This window comes from Esox lucius, chromosome 18 (assembly GCF_011004845.1).
Source record: "Esox lucius isolate fEsoLuc1 chromosome 18, fEsoLuc1.pri, whole genome shotgun sequence".
Lineage (NCBI taxonomy): Eukaryota > Metazoa > Chordata > Actinopteri > Esociformes > Esocidae > Esox > Esox lucius.
Window position 1 is genome coordinate 10,750,662 of NC_047586.1, and position 6,000 is coordinate 10,756,661.

Sequence of the window (6,000 nt, forward strand, 5' to 3'; positions counted from 1 at the left end):
TCAGGGACTGTTAACCTGTCGGTAACTTCACATTACCGCTCATGTGATGAGTAACAGTGCATGGGTGTACAATCTGGCCATGTGCCCAAAGCATGACTTTAGCCATGAGAGCTGAGAGAGAAATTATTTATCGCTGTGTACTGTACTTTCACCTTGTAGCGAGATAATATACAACATAATATTGCAGTGAGGGATGGCACGGTCATGAACATGTACAGTGGATATAAAAAGTCTGCACACCCCTGTGAAAATGCCAGGTTCTTGTGAAAGAATGAGACAAAGATAAATCATGTCAGAACTTTTTCCACTTTTAATGTGACCTATAATGTGAACAATTCAATTGAAAAACAAACAAATCTTTGAGGGGGAAAATAATAACAATAATAACAATAACCTGGTTGCATAAGTCTGCACACCCTCTTATAACTGGGGATGTGGCTGTGTTCAGAATAAACCAATCACATTCAAATAAATGTTAAATAGAAGTCATTACACACCTGCCATCTTTTGAAGTGATTCTGATTAATCACAAATAAAGTTCATTTTCCTGACAATCTCCCGTATTCTTCATATGAATGGGCTATGGTGTAGGGTGGCAATATGGAAGCCTTTTCTTACAAAGAAACACATCCAAGCCTGGCTGAAGTTTGCAAAAACAGTCCCTCAAATGCATGTGGGAAGATGTGTTATTGTTGAACTTTTTGGCTAAAGATATGTTTGGCACAATAACAACACTGCACATAACCCAAAGAACACAATACCCACAAGTGAAGCATGGTGGTGGCAGCATCATGCTTTGGGGCTGTTTTTCTTAGTCAGGGTGGAGGGAATTATGAACAGTTCCAAATACCATGCAATTTTGGCACAAAACCTTCAGGCGTCTGTTAGAAAGCTGAATATGAAGAGAAAGTTTACCTTTCAGCATGACAACGACCCAAACCACACATCCAAATACACAAAAGCATGGCTTCACCAGAAGAACCCCAGACCTGAATCCAATTGAACATCTGTGGGGTGATCTGAAAAGGGCTGTGTACAGGAGATATCCTTCGCAATCTGACAGATTTGGAGCACTTTTGCAAAGAAGAGTGGGCAAATATTGCCACGTCAAGATGTGCCATGCTAATAGACCCCTACCCAAAAAGACTGAGTGCTGTAATAAAATCAGAAGGTTCTTCAACAAAGTATTAGTTTAAGGGTGTGCGATTATTGTGAGTTTGAATTTTTATTTTAATTTTAATTTTCCTTTTTTATTTTCAATTTAATTGTTCACGGTATAGGTCACAATAAAGGTGGGAAAAGTTCTGAAATGATTTATCTTTGTTTCATTCTTTTACATCACAAGAACCTGGTATTTGTGTAGACTTACTTTTTATATCCACTGTATGTCTGGAATTACATAAATACAAATGCAGTGGAAGTCATATGGAGGGGTCAACTCATTCCAGTCAGGTGACTTTGATGGGGAATCCGGCCCTTATAATGGTTTATTTTATTCAACATTGTGATGGGATCATGTGACACCTATGAGCCTTCTTTACTCACCAGAGTGTCACGACTTTCTGGACTCAGCCTTGAAGAGTGCTCACCAAGGTGATGAACGCCATCCTAAAACTGGTGTTCTGGCTGTGTAACACATGTTCCTTTCACAGCAACAGCTGTTGTCAACCTGATCTAACATAGGAATTGGATTGAATATTCATTAGAGCAATAGTGTGATGCCATTTCCTGAAATTAGTTTATCTTCTTTTTCATTTTTACTCCTCTATTGTTGTGATGGGGACATGGGCACATGTGTTTTTAAATCCACATTCACAAAAATGCTGAATTCTTAAAACATATTTTATCCATCATTTCAATGCCCTATCTATTGTTCCCTCAACAAAAGCAAAACAACTGCAGCTGTGTAAGTCTCATGGGTTTCCTAAAAGCGTTGTAATCAGGAAGGGTGAGCATTAGATTAAGTATGCCCTTGTACCCTCCAGACGGCCCAACAAGGTTTCCTTGAGGTGTAGTCACTGTGACATTTTGGGGAACTTCCGTTTTCATTTTTGACAGCTCAGCAACCCTATTAGAGATACATTGCACTCTCCAGGCAACATTCTCCGGGCATAATAATGGTGTATAGATTTAACAACCCTGCTTATTCCCTTGGACAATATATGACCTTGGGGTAGGAGAAATAAAGACAGTCTCCTATTTGATCTCATTAATACATTCACTGCTGATGTGAATCTTGATGTGAAGGCACTTATTAACTGAGCAGAATTTGGCAAACAAAACTTTCCAACAATCACACACACTCTGACAATGTGATAAGAAACTAAACAAGAAGAAACATCCTGAACAGACAAAGAATCCTGGTTCTGTCTTTGGTCAGACCTGGTCAGGGAGCTCTTTGCCTGGAGTGGCTGTTCTGCAGATTGGGGTGAGTTAAAATGATTGCTGGTCTTGATGAAATGACAGTGCGACCAGTTCATGCCATGAGATAAGGAAGGTGGTTAAGCATCATCGAAGCCCTTCTAAAGCCTCTCAGCTCGGCAGTAGCAGCAGTCCTCCAGCTGCAGAGACGGGGCCGTTTCACTCAGGCCCCAGAGAGCTGTCGCTGCTCTCTCAAATAACTTCTGTGTGCTGCCTCACCAAACGGGCTGATTGCTAGAATCTATCTAGGTGTCAGTGGGGCCAGTTGCTGGAACGGGGTGGGATTAGTGTGTGGGTGCTGGGGTTAGTGTGCGGGTGCTGGGGTTAGTGTGTAGGTGCTGGGGTTAGTATGCGGGTGCTGGGGTTAGGGTGCAGGTGCTGGGGTTAGTGTGTGGGTGCTGGGGTTAGTGTGCAGGTGCTGGGGTTAGGGCACGGGTGCTGGGGTTAGTGTGCAGGTGCTGGGGTTAGTGTGCGGGTGATGGGTTTATTGTGCGGGTGCTGGGGTTAGTGTGCAGGGGCTGGGAACGCCAGCATCAAGACAACAATGCCCGGTTTAAACCATAACATAGCACAGAGCACCTACCAACTGACAGGTCCAAAAGGTCCATAAGATTATAAGAGAACATGACCTTTGTGGGCCACATTAATGTATTTGCATGTTAAGATGACCAGAGGGTCGTTAAATACAGGTGGGCTGTGTCCATAGTCTTTAGGTGGAAACCTGATCAGCTGCACAACCAGGTGGACAAGGACAGGGACGACCAGGTGGGCTGGGGGCAGGAATCATCAGGCAGATCTGCAACACAACCAGGAGAACAAGGTACATACATATAGAAGTTATTAGGCCAGATAGTCCTAAGGTGTGGACAGTGATGGGGTCAGAACATGGTCCCTCGTCAAATAAATGAATTCAACATGAACTATTTGGACTGACACAGGACAGGCTGACCCTAACTATTGCAAAAACTATTGCAGCGTAAAACCATTGACTAAGATGGGGGGTCCGGAGATATTATGTGTCCGTTTTTCAGTTCACACCGCTCAGGGGCAGCTACAGCCCGTTCTCAGGATATTGCCTAGCAACAGAACAGGGCAAAACAAATCAGACTATCCTATCATCCAAGGACAGAGCTAGTTTCCTCCAACATGTCCTTTCAGATGGCAGTAATTTAATCTGAGCCTAACAGAGCGTAGCATTGTCTGAAATGAAGGGTATAAGTCAATGATTCCATTGTCTCAACAACATTTATAAGGTGCATGACTGTTTTCGCAAATGGGCACACATGATAGAAGGTAATGAATCATTATGTTTGAATAGTAACATTATTCCTTATGTCTGGTTAATCGTGTTGCTAGTGAAGACTCCCGGATGTTTTCACTCTAATGTGATGAATAGGAATGAATCACTGTGACCCCTCAAAGTAACATCATGGAATGCATTTCCCTGAGTCTCCGAACATTGTGTAATTTATGTAAGAAGGCGTTGCTGCACCAAAGCAATTACTAGTACAAAAACTTGGGGTCTGTTCAGACTGGCTGGACCTCAGTGACCTGTACAACATTCTTGGAGTTAGTCTAAATGGCGTCAGACTAAACCAGTGAGTGACTCTAATACAGTTATGGTAGCAATGGACTGGTCTCAGGCAGCTGGGGAAACTCGTAGCTCTAGTTGGTGCTCACCGCTCTGTCACCAACACCACGTATTAATATTCTGCTGTTGACAGAAAAAAACGTCTCACCTTCATAGCATGGCTGTTGGTTTTTCCCGTACAATCTAGCGCTCTGGTATCCTCCCAACTGTGACACTATTTCACTACTTGACACAATTATAATGAAGTGTTTCACATTTTATGAATTGTTGCTCTGCATTCAAGGACCTAGTACATAGCTAGACATTACAAATGTGTTGATCTGATAGCCAGTGAAGTGGGTCTCATGAACAACACACAGACAAAAACGTTCTTGGGTAAGAGGACGAGTTGGCAGACTTTTGTGCATAGAATGAAATCCCTCTTCCTTGACAGAAAACACATTTTTAGAGATTAACAATGAAGTTCATTATTGCCTTTTTTGGGCGAGACAGAATCTATACACTGGGTATAGAAAAGAAATCACCCCCCTTTAAAATAATCACATTTTGTTGCTTTGCAGCCTGAAATGAAAACGGACAAAAACAATTTTTGTTTTATTCAGCTTTATTTACAATGTATAACATCCAAGTGAAAGATATAATACCAACTTGTCAGAATTATTATTTTTACAAATTAAAAAACAGAATCACTGAGTTGGAAAAAGAATCACCCCCCTCCTAAAAATGACTTGTAAACCCCACCAGGTGTAGTTAATCACCTTCTCAATAGCACACAAAGCCAATTGACTTTCAGCTGTGATCAGCTGTGGTCATTTTGATTAGCTCAGCATGAAACAAGCTTTTCCTGAAGCATTTCAGTCCTTGGTAGTGCAACTGAAGAAAACAATCAACTATGGGTGGCAAGGCATTGTCAAAAGATCTCCGGGATAAAGTTGTGAATAGGCACAAGTCAGGAGATGGATACAAAAACAATTCTAAGGCTTTATCAGTGCCTAGAAGCACAGTGAAGTCTATTATTAAGAAGTGGAAGGTATTTGGTACAACACAGACCCTCCCTGGGTTAGAACGTTGCACCAAACTGGATGAAAGAGCCAGGAGGAAACTGGTCGGAGAGGCTACCAAGAGGCCTACAGCAACTCTGAAGCAGTTGCAGGAATTAATGACAAAGAGTGGTCATTGTGTGCATGTGACAACAATATAGGCCACGTGGAAAAAGTTGTTATGGTCAGATGAGACTAAAATTGAATTATTTGGCCTCAACGCCAAACGATATATCTGGCAAAAATCCAAAACAGCTCATCATCCAAATAACACCATTCCTACAGTAAAGCATGGAGGTGGTAATATCATGTTATGGGGTTGTTTCTCTGCAGTGGGGACTGGAGCACTTGTCAGGACAGAAGGAAAAATAGATGGGGCAAAATGTTGTAAAATTCTTGACAAAAATCTGCTGTTCTCTGACAGAAAGTTGTCAATGGGAAGAAGATTTACCTTCCAACATGACAATGACCCAAAGCACACAGCAAAACTGACCACACAGTGGTTGAAGGAGAAAAAGGTGAATGTCCTTGTTTGGCCTAGTCAGAGCCCGGACTTAAACCCCATTGAAAATCTGTGTAATGACTTGAAGACAGCAGTCCACAAAGGGTCACCATCAAATTTAACTGAACTTGCGCAGTTCTGCAAAGAAGAGTGGTCAAATATTGCAACGTCTAGACGTTAGTAGAGACATATCCCAACAGACTAAAGGCTGTAATTAAAGCAAAAGGTGGTTCCACAAAATACTGACACAAGGGCGTGGTCCTTTTTCCAATTCCGTGATTACGTTTTTTAATTTTTTTATGACATGTTGGTGTTATATCTTTCACTTGGATTTTATAAGTTGCACTGAGTAAATACAGCTGAATGAAACAAAAACTGTGTCTGTCTTCATTTCAGGCTGCAAAGCAACAAAATGTGATTATTTTAAAGGGGGGTGATTCTTTTCT